The sequence below is a fragment of the Eleutherodactylus coqui genome, chromosome 6 (genome assembly GCF_035609145.1).
Source record: "Eleutherodactylus coqui strain aEleCoq1 chromosome 6, aEleCoq1.hap1, whole genome shotgun sequence".
Taxonomy (NCBI): domain Eukaryota; kingdom Metazoa; phylum Chordata; class Amphibia; order Anura; family Eleutherodactylidae; genus Eleutherodactylus; species Eleutherodactylus coqui.
Genome location: NC_089842.1, coordinates 93,203,931 through 93,215,857, shown reverse-complemented (window position 1 = coordinate 93,215,857; position 11,927 = coordinate 93,203,931).

Sequence of the window (11,927 nt, the reverse complement as noted above, 5' to 3'; positions counted from 1 at the left end):
AATCATTTCTGTAATCTTCAGTCTTACTATTTATCTGGCTCTTTATTATCTATTACCTCCCAGTATATTCATTCCTAAGCAGCAGACCTGTGGAATTATTTATATACTTTATATTTGCTATATATTTTCTAGTTGTGATGTACAAATGTGTAACTACAGGCCGTATTTTTGCCACATACATTAGCATCAGTTTTATCCATGGTAGGTGGGGGTTTGTTACAGTTTTCTGGGTCACCTTTGTCTCCATACTTTTCTGTTTCTTTTCATGTTTTTTTGAGTGACTCACAATGTCACCCCTGGATGCTCCAGTGGCTTCCAACTGTTTTTGGTAAACCCTCACTTGTGCCTGCAATTTGTGCTGTTTGAAAGCATCTCCTCTAATTTCACTTATCTGAAAGAAGTATTCCATGCCTTATTTAGTCACTTTTACTTTAAGTGTTAAAATGGGTGATGGAGTATGGGGGCAGTATTTCAGGTCTCGCGAAAGAAGGAAGGGAGGAGATTGAAGACGGAGTTCCAGCGCATTTTGCGTGCTTTCAGCCAATCGCAGAGAAGGGTGTACAGATATTCTGACCCATCTGCTGCTCTTTGGTTATGCCATACTGGAAGATAAAACTTGCTTTTAGCAGCCTACTTAGGAGAGTGTTGTGAATCCAGCAACATAGTTTTCTGCTAAGAGGTGCACTGTGAACCAGAGCTTGCAAAATATGAGTCCGAAGGGACAAAAGGTTTCAATAAAGACTTATGAAAAACCCTGTGAACACTCCATGTAGCTGGCAAGTCCAGTTCATAGGCGGGAGGATTCACTACACGTGTGACAACAAAGGGCCCCACGTAACACGGTGCTAGCTTCAAAGACAGGACCTTTAATTTGAGATTTTTAGAAGACAGGTATACCTTCTGCCCTATGCAGTAAGGTGCAGACACTAACAAACTCCTCCCACTACATACGAGCCCCCATTGCTTCCAAGTTTTTCTGTACTTCTTTCTATACTCCTTGCAGCGTATCTGTGGTGACGTCAGCTGCAGGGCAGACAGACGGAGTAGGAATCGCTGTAAGGAAGCGAGGATGCTGCCCGTATACACAAAAGAATGGAGACACCCCAGTGGAAGAACAAGCGCAGTTGTTCAGCACAAACTCTGCCAACGGCAAGAACTCTGCCCACCAATGAGCCCTTTCGCTAGCAAACAACTGTAGATATTGCACTAAATCTTGGTTCTTCAGCTCAGTCTGACCATTGGTTTGCGGGTAGAATGCTGATGAGAAAGAAAGCAACGTTCCTAGGTTTCTGCAGAAGGCTCGCCAAAACTGTGCAACAAACTGAACCCCGCAATCGGATACAATGTTTTCGGGACCCTCATGTAGACAAATTATTTCTATTACAAAAATCCTAGAAAATTCTAATACCGAAAGTAGCTTCTTTAACGCCACAAAATGTGCTATCTTCGAGGACCAATCAACAACCACTAAAATAGTGGTGAACTTCTGAGATTCTGGTAGGTCGGTGATAAAATCTACTGATACCTGTGACCACGGGTGAGAAGGTACTGGTAAGGGTCTCAGAGGGCCCTCCGGAGGACGCCAACGACTTTTATTGCGTGCACAGACAGAGCATCCCTTAACAAAGTCGCAGATCTTCTGAGCCATGCCTGGCCACCAGAAGTGTCTAGAACAAAGATCCAGAGTTCCCTGTACTCCCGGATGGTCTGCGAAAACTGAAGGATGGGATTCTTCAATGACTCTAAGACATAAGGTGTCTTGCACAAACCATCTGCTCTCCGCTACCCCCGAAGGAGCGTCCTGCTGACAGTTCTGTAGTTGAGGGACAAGGTTAGTTTCTACAGCTGCCACCACCATCCCAGGTGCCAAGATATTCTCAGGAGTAACTGTCTCACTTTCCGGCGACCCGAAACTCCGTGACAGGGCGTCCGCCTTCACATTCTTCTCTCCTGGAATATAAGTCACGACGAAATTAAACCTGGCGAAAAATAACGCCCACCTGGCTTGACGAGCGATGATTTTTTTTAGCATTGACGGGATATACCAAGTTTTTGTGATCGGTATACATGGTAATGGGGTGTCTAGCTTCCTCAAGATGGTGTCGCCACTATTCAAGGGCCCATTTTATCGCCAGTAACTCACAGTTACCCACGTCACAGTTACGTTCTGCCAAGCTAAACTTCCGTGAAAAGAACGCACATGAGCAATACCCGGATCTCCCACTGACTTCCTGGGAGAACACAGCTCCTGCTCCTACCTCAGACGCATCTTCCTCAACGAAAAATGGTCGCCGTGTGTCCGGCTGTACTAACACCGGGGCAGTAGTCAATGCTCTTTTCAGATGACTAAAAGCCTCTAGGGCCTCAGGCGACCATCTTACCAAGTCGGCCGCTTTCTTAGTAAGATTGGTCAAGGGTTGAGCAATAACTGAATAATTCTTAATGAACTTTGTGTAAAAATTAGCGAAATCCAAAAAATGCTGGAGAGCCTTAAGGTTATCTGCTCTGACCCATTGAGAGATTGCTGCTACTTTATCAGACTCCATCTGAATCGCCGTGGGTGAAATCACATAAGCCAGGAAAGATACTTGTTTGGTACCAAATATACATTTTTCCTCGGCACCGTTTAGCCTGTCCTGACGCCATCTCCATTTGGCCCGATATTAGCCTTGCATCCTGGAAACCCCTCACAGATATAGATATAAAATGTATTTACTTTTATTAAATTATTTTAAAAGACATGGGCTTACACTGACACTGACAAACATAAATCGAGACGAAACAAGGAAAACCAAAGAAATGAAAAAAACCCTGGTTTGGAATTGAATGGGGAGATCACCACCTTGATAGTATGTGGAAACAGGTGTATTAGTCCCTCTTGATGTATTTAGGGATGACCCATATGAATTAATGCGAATACTGCAGGTCAGATCTGTTAATCAGATCCTGCCAGATTCGGTTCAAACGGGGTGTATATACACCCTTAGGTGATTGGTGGCAAATCACCTATATGTGATATACGGTCTAAAGGCAATCAAACCCCGTAAAGTAAAATCTAATTTACCACAAATGGAGAGTGTGGCACTACAAAAACTAAAAACCAATACCCAATTGGTCATAAAATCGGCCGATAAGGGAGGTAATGTGGTTGTGATGAACAGAGAAAACTATGTATCAATGTGCCATCAGATATTAAAAGACACAACTACATATAAGATACTACCCTCCGACCCTACTCTATGGTATCAGATGGAACTCAGAAATCTCCTACAAAAGGCCCTTGAAGCCAAATGCATTAACCAAAAGGAATGGGATTTCATCTACCCAGAACACCCGACCGTTGCTACATTTTACGCCCTCCCTAAGATACACAAAGGGATCAACCCCCTTCGCGGGAGACCAATAGTTTCTGGTATCAACAGCCTCACACAAAACCTAAGCATATACATAGATAAAATCCTAAGACCTTTTGTAACTTCACTAAGGTCTCATGTACAGGACACTACAGACGTCCTCAAAATGATAGAGGGAATCACTGTTGATCCAGAAACTCTTCTCGCCACCCTCGACGTGGAATCTCTCTATAGTTCCATCCCACACACAGGAGGTATCAAAGCGACCCAATATTTCCTTGAAAAAAGGGGTTTCCAATTCTCGCAACACAATCACTATGTCCTGGAATTTCTATAATTTGTATTGACCCACAACTATTTTTTGTTCGATACGAAGTACTTCCACCAGCTCAGGGGACGGCGATGGGGACATCATGTGCCCCATCATACGCCAATCTCTACCTGGGCTGGTGGGAGGAAAAGTTCGTTTACACCAACAGCGAGTGGTCGGATAAAATCATATTATGGCTACGCTTTATAGATGATATCCTGATCCTATGGGGAGGCACCGAAACATCTCTTCAAAGCTTCATAAATACACTTAATACTAATGATCTAAATCTGAAATTGACAGCAGAGATCAACACAAACTCGGTAGCCTTCTTAGATCTATGGATATCTAAAAACGAGGATGGAACCATCTCCTCTACTCTACACCGGAAAACAACAGCAACAAACAGCCTCCTAAAATGGGACAGCCACCATCCCTTTGCCCTAAAACGTGGCATCCCAAAAGGACAGTTTCTTAGGGTCAGACGCAATTGCTCTGACGACCGCAAGTTCGAACCAAAAAGCGTGGGTCTAAGAAAGAGATTCCTGGATAGAGACTACCCACGTGAAATCATTGAAAGTGCATATGAACATGCTAAACAGCCGAGAAGTAACCTCCTTGTCCCCAAAAAAAGAGACGATATTCCAATATCAAGGATAATTGGAACCTTTGACACAGGCACACATGAGGTGAGACAAATACTCCAACATTATTGGAGCATAATTAAAAACGACCCTGATCTCACAGAAACCCTGCCACCCGACCCTATGATTACATTCCGGAGAGGACATAATATCAGGGACCACTTAGTCAAGAGCCATCTAACAGCGGAGTCCAGTGAAAACTGGCTGAGTAGCCGTAAACCGTCTGGGACGTTCCCCTGTCACAAATACGTGGCCTGTACGTTTATCCTCAAAAGCAACACCTTTACGAGTGCAAGTACAGGCAAGACCTATCATAATCGTGGATTCATAAACTGTAAAACACGCAACATCATTTATATGGCTTCCTGCCTGTGCCCCAGGAACTACGTCGGAAAGACCACCCAAGAATTCCGGCGTCGCATCCTGGGACACGTGGGCAACATTCGTCGCGGGGAATCAACCCCGCTTGCAGATCATTTCCGTGATGTCTATAATGGCGAAGTAGAGGATCTGAAATTCCAAGGCATCGAGATGTTACGAACAAATGCAAGATGCGGGAACATTGATAAAAAACTCCTGCAAAAGGAAGCTGAATGGATATTCAGATTAAATACAGTGAAACCAGAAGGTCTTAACACAATTTTGAATTTTAATTGCTTCCTATAAGCTCTGTATATCTATTTCTCCTAAAAGTACAGTCCTCGTGGTCTCTTGAGGACTCACAAATTGATCTACTCAGGCATTGTCCTACGGGATTGTCCGTACATTCTTATTCACCTGGCACCTACACCTGCAACTTCTGACATATCAGACACCTATCAGTATACGATCTTATATACCATTGGACTTATACCTGACTGTACGATCTATAGAGGGATTGAAAAGATGACAAAAAGCAGGGTTCTACACCTATGGGACAAAAATAAAAAATACCAAGACCCGTTTCTTCCATACATCCTAGTTGCCATAACATCAATGATGTCAAGGGACACATTGAGTCACCATATGGGTTATGGAAATCTAATATATCACAATTTAAAGGTGGGTGACAATCTACTAATATCTACCAGGTATTTTTGTCAACACATCTATTGGGCGATACATCTATATCTGTTCTCGCCCCTTTACATATCCTTTGCCATATGGACATCTCAATATATGTATGATAGATGATCCATTCCCTCCCATCGTAAGATATGAATATGGTAACTGAACATAAACGTTCTTCAGGCACTTCGGTTGTCATACCAACCAGATGATGTATGTATGATAGATGATCCATTTCCCCTCCATCGTAAGATATGGAATATGGTAACTTAACATAAACGTTCTTCAGGCACTTCGGTTGTCATACCAACTAGATGATACATTATATGTGGATCCGCCCCTTAACACACCCGCTATGATGCGGGTGTCCTAATACACGCGATTCAAATCCCCCTTGACACCCTTGTAGCCATCACATCAGGATGCCAAGTTACGCCTAACCCCGCCCCCGTACACACCCCTCCTCATAACGGATATTCCATGAAAGAAACGCTTTCACATCCACTAAGTCCACCTACCTAATATGAGAGGTGGTATCTGTAAGTGACGTTTCACACACGGCCCACCCGCACTCACTGCATGGACCAAATGACCCCTCCTAAGGGGATGCGGTACGCTACTACGTCACAGGCGCGGCCCAATGGTTGGGCTCCAGCGCGATGACGAAGTCACGCAGCGCGTGATGCGTTCCAGTTTGGAACGCGGAAGTAAACCAGCGACGTCGGACCGAACGATCACTCCCACGGGGACACGGCACGCCATGTACGTCACCGCACTTTATCCAATGGTGATGTACTAGCGCGATGACGAAATCATGCAGTGCGTGAAGCGTTCCAGCATGGAATGCGGAAAGGACAGTAACAACTTCGGGAGCACAATCGGGGAGTTCCAGCGGCGATCAATTATGGCAACCCTTCAGCTCTGACCATCAGAGACATGCCTCCAGCAGAAAAGTGAGGTACATAAGGAGCGGCAAGTGTAATAAACACAATGAAGTGTACTGCGTTAAAGGGAACGCCTCCTGACACCTTGGATAGGTCAATTAGTCCACACTCCTCCCTTTTGAGGAGGAGCTAGTCCTATATAACCCCTGTCATCAGCCTCAACACCTCATAGCCGGCCGCTCACCATTAGAGCCGCAGGCACTACCTCTTGCTCTCCTCGTCTCGGTCACACACCCGGGCCCCATCTGACTGTGGATGGGACTATTTAGGGGTGTCGTTGTCCTCTCTATCTAGGCTCTCCCTGTACCTTTTGGGGGTTCAACCCTGGAAGTTGCCCACTTGGGTTCACTCTTCCTTCTCTCCTAAACTAACAGTCACTCTTTGTGTGATATACGGAGTATTGACTCTGGCTGTTCATATACTGACAAACAGCTATATCACTGACAGACTAGGGGACAAGTACAAACCTAGAGGGGACTCGCTTATGCAGCCCCTTTTAGGTAAAGTTAGGGGATAGAGCCTTTAGACGTAAAATAACCTTCCAGAAACTGGGTCCACAAGTGAGATTGTTCACTGCGAGACAAGTCCCTGGAAAGTGACTGATGTATATCGAGGGTCATTCAGCTCCAACCTTTCTCACTAAATGATACATTCTGTAATGGTACCGACATTTATACCAGAACACTGGTCGGTCTAACAGATAGTGTTGACTCGTTGGTTGCACATATTGAGAGCAAGAAAAAGGAATCTATAACCGTATCCTACGGTATTCCTTTAATAGAAACTGGTGGTTAAACCGTGAATCCACCGGGAAAAACCATATTGTTAACTTATTTGTTCACCGACCCTGGTGACGATTGGTCCACATAAAAAGGACTGCATATTAACTGATGGTATACGTACCTTTTGCTCCTGAGGAACTATCCAAAAAATCGGATAGGGAAACGCGTCGAGCCTATCTTTGAGCATGAGCCTATTCCTTGAGTATTACTGCACGGCGCTACGGCAAACAGTGAGCTCATAGACTCCTATTTGCCGAACGCCACGGCTAGCTCGTTCTTTGAGCTGTTAGATCCAGCACTACCAAGGTGCAAAGAGTTTGTTTGTAGGTTCTGGTTAACTAAATACCCAAGTGCACTATAACCAGATCCTGAAACAAAAACTTTTGAATATGCAAATGAATATTGTGGCATAACTGGGGAATCGCCGCAAGACCGTATATCCATATAGGTGATTTGCCACCAATCACCTAAGGGTGTATATACACCCCGTTTGAACAGAATCTGGCAGGATCTGATTAACAGATCCGACCTGCAGTATTCGCATTAATTCATATGGGTCATCCCTAAATACATCAAGAGGGACTAATACACCTGTTTCCACATATTATCGAGGTTGTGAATTCCCCATTCAATTCCAAACCAGGGTTTTTCATTTCTTTGGTTTTCCTTGTTTCGTCTCGATTTATGTTTGTTAGTGTCAGTGTAAGCCCATGTCTTTTAAAATAATTTAATAAAAGTAAATACATTTTATATCTATATCTGTGAAGGGTTTCTAAGAGTTTACATATAGATTTTCATACCACTGTGACTTCCTTTAGCCGTGCATCCTGTGTATATAATTAATGCAGCTTTGTACTGCAAACACAAATAAGACTGATCTGTACACAAAAGCAGTATACACTGTATACATAAACAGGAAGGATTTTATGAAGGTGGGTGGTTCATGGGTGTGGACATGTTCTTGCATATGAGGCCTGTCTTGTGGCCTGGTTATTTCAGTACTGTGGTGTAGTGGACTGAACTGGAGCAATTGCGAAATGAGTTATTTTGGGGAGAGCCCTTAGGAGTAAGTGGAAGTGGAAGTGAACCTTCTTTTGTTCTGAATAGAAACTTATGTTGAAGAGTTGACCTGTTTTGTTATTATTTAACTGTCATGAATCCTGTGGAGACCGAACGTCTAAGACCCCTGTGACATTAGGGGAAGCTGAGATGGAGGTAGTTACAAACATTGTAGTATAAGGAGTGTTGAAGTTGCTTTCTGGAGCATTCAAGTGTAAGAGGGTGCACCACGCGCTCCCTTACAATATATGCGGTTCAGCCACTTGGAGTCTGTGGCTGACGGCGGCTTGGTGCAAGCGATGAACAGTGCCATTTTGTAGAAGCCTCCTAAAAAAACTGTGTGTGTGAAGAAAGACCTTTGAGTATGCCCTCTCCATAGGAAATAGTGTAAGGCTAAGTCCTCTCATAGTGCCAGGTTATGCAAGGTCACTAGCAGGTCTATGGGTATGATATAGAACAGAACGAGTAATTATTAGGAAATTATAGTACCAGTGTTTTTGGTCACGCAATGTGCCACACAACTCTGCTACATGCATGTCACACACACAGCTGTGCTACATGCATGTTACATACACAGATCTGTTTTGTTGCTTTCGCATATAAGCTGCATGTGATTTACAAACTTCAGCAGCTCGCTGAGGAAATATGTTCACTCTTAGCTTTTGCGAATCTGTTGCACAAGATGTACAAACTTCAGCTGGTGGCTGAGGTGAAGTTGTGGCTTGTCGCTGTGTCATGTAAGCTGCATTAGTTCCATGGTGGTGTTGAACCCTCTGCGGCGAGATGTTTGCACGACAGCGACAGTTTGTTACAACACTGGAGAACGATTGCCGATTAGATGAAGGCTGAATTGGTGTTGGCGGCCTTGGGACTTGAGATGACATGATATCACGTTCAGGAGATGTGATGATAGTGGTGATGGACTATGCTTTAATGTTGTTGGTCAATATGCACTGCGAGCTATGTATGTGTACCTTTATTGGAGTCTCCACTCAACCAGCTACAAACTGCCAGACTGAGTACTTCTGTATCCTTAACAACTGAGTCCATGGGGGTTTGTGGGGGATGTAGTCCACCCATAATCCCTCATTCAGCTCAGAGACCACGTGACTAATCATTTGACGGTGGCACCCTCACAGGTCCTCTCACCACATGAGTTATGTAAGTGTAAATTTGTGAGGTGTCATTTATTAGAGTCTCCACACAGGTGCCCAGCTGTCTGACAACAAGCTACAAACTGCCAGACTGAGTACTGCTGTATCCATAGCAACTGAGTCCATAGAGGTTTGTGGGGGGTGTAGTCTGCCCATAATTCCTCATTCGGTTGCAGAAGGAGGCTAAAGGACCTGTGATGACGTCACCATTATGTGACTAGGGGTGGAGCTATGATCCGGTATGTGTATTTTTGTGCGGTGTCATTTATTGGAGTCTCCATACAGGTGTGCAGCAGTCTGACTACCAGGTACAAAGTATCAGACTGAGTATGGCTGTATCCATAGCAACTGAGACCGCAGGGGTTTGTAGGGGGTGTAGTCTGCCCATAATTCCTCATTCATTGCAGAAGAAGGATAAAGGGCCTCTGATGACATCACAGTCATGTAATCAGGGGGCAGAGATAAGAGCTGGTAACTGACATCACAGGTACTGTCAGGCTCTGTATGTAACTCACACGGCACACACACACACAAATTTGACAGACAAGTGGTCATTAGCAGTTTGAAACTGCATTACAGGATCTGAAAGGGGCTACAGAGAGGCAATGAGAGCAGTGTGTGAGAGAAGTAGATGGAAGTAGAGCATGAGCACCAGCTTCCTCTGCTCCTCAGCCATTTCTTTCCATAGAAGAGGTGATCTGTTTCCATGGCAACAAACTGTAAACAACCAGAGGACAGAGGAATCAATAACTACAATATTTGGAGAACAAAACATTTTGGAAACAAACATCTTATGGGTCATGCATTGTTTTTGTCATTTCGAAAACATTGCAATCAGATCCCAAGATGGGAATACCCCTCTAAGGTGTGTATTATGATGTTCAGCAGCTGAGTTGAGCATTATGATGTTCTACATGGTTACAAATTCTTATGTCTCATCATATCAAAGACTTTCTGGGAAATGCCACTACATCCTAAGCCACATTTCACATATTAATAGAGTATCTTATCTGCTTATTAAATTGAAAATCAACAGTGTTGTTTTAGCCTCAAGCATCCCACCTACACAATCACTGACTGTGAGTTGAAGTGTAATGAATGAGTGTATAACTTAAGCAGGTACAAAAGCTGGGCAACTAAATTAATACATTGAGTGCGCAGACTACAATATCCAGAGAGGTAATCAAAATTGTGGTTATTTAGTTTAGAATAAAGACGGCAGAGGGGCGACTAATAACTATGTACAAATATATCTGGGGACAATACAGAGATCTCTCCCATTATCCATTTATACCCAGGACTGTGACTGTAACAAGGAGGCATCCTCTATGTCTAGAGGAAAGAAGGTTTCTACACCAACATCAAAGGGGGTTCTTTACTGTAAGAGCAGTGAGACTATGGAACTCTCTGCCTGAGGACGTGGTGATGGCAAACTCGATAAAAGAGTTCAAGAGGGGCCGGAATGTCTTTCTTGGGTGGTACAATACTACATGTTATATTCACAAATTATTTTAGCTGTTGAGTGTAGACCCACTGTGCCAACTTACTAGCTAGGCCGTGATCCTACACCAGTGAGATTAGCAGCTGATCCGGATGAACGTAGGTGTTGGAGTGCAATGCTGCGAGTCCGTCCGATCCGAGAGCAGGAGAGGTACAAGAAATACCTAGTATAAGTAAAGACTGATGTCCTCTGACGGGCTATGAAAGATGGGGGTCTTGCCCTAAAATGAAATCGGGTTAGGTAAAAAACCCTGCTTAGATGCAGGGCGATCCTTCTGAGATGAATGGCCCCATGGTCTTCAGCTGGGGTCTGTCTATTCCTGAAGGAAAGGTGAACTGAAAAACTAAACCCACACACAGAGAACAATAAACGTAAACAGAAGAGACTGACCACAGAGATAAATACTTTACAAGACAGGAAGGCAATAGGGAACTCGAACACCAGAGAAGTACTAGACGAAGAGCAGGAAAGCACTTGGATATAGGAACCTGACTGGATAACTGTAGCAAAATACACAAGCAATAAGACTAAGAGCCTAGCTCAGCTAAATAGGAAGCTGAACTGGAACACTGCAGGGATTAACCCTGCACTGCTGGAAAGAAATGTACAGCAGTTCAGGTTACTGTGGAAACCAGACGACACCTACGTCTGCCGGAAATAACTGGAGGCAGGTAGGTCTGGGGCATAGGTCTAATACTAATAACTTCAGAAGGGTTGGTGATCCAGGAATTATTCCAATTGCCAGAATGGATTCAGGAAGGAATTTTTTCCCTTAAATGGGGAAAAATGGATCTTACCCCATTGGGATTTCTTGCCTTTCTCTGGATCAACATTCGGGCTGAATAGGCTGAACTAGATGGACATACCGTATATACCGGCGTATAAGGCGACGGGGCGTATAAGACGACCCCCCAACTTTCACCTTATACGCCGGTATACAGTGGAGAAAAAAAAAAAATCATTACTCACCTCCCCCGGCGTTCTGTCGCGCTCCGGCAGGATGTCGCTCGCTCCTCGTCCCCGGCGCAGCATTGCTTTCTGAATGCGGGGCTTGAAATCCCCGCTTCCAGAAAGCTAATACACACGCCGGCAGCCATGACAGCATTGAATGGCTGTGATTGGCTGAAGGCGCA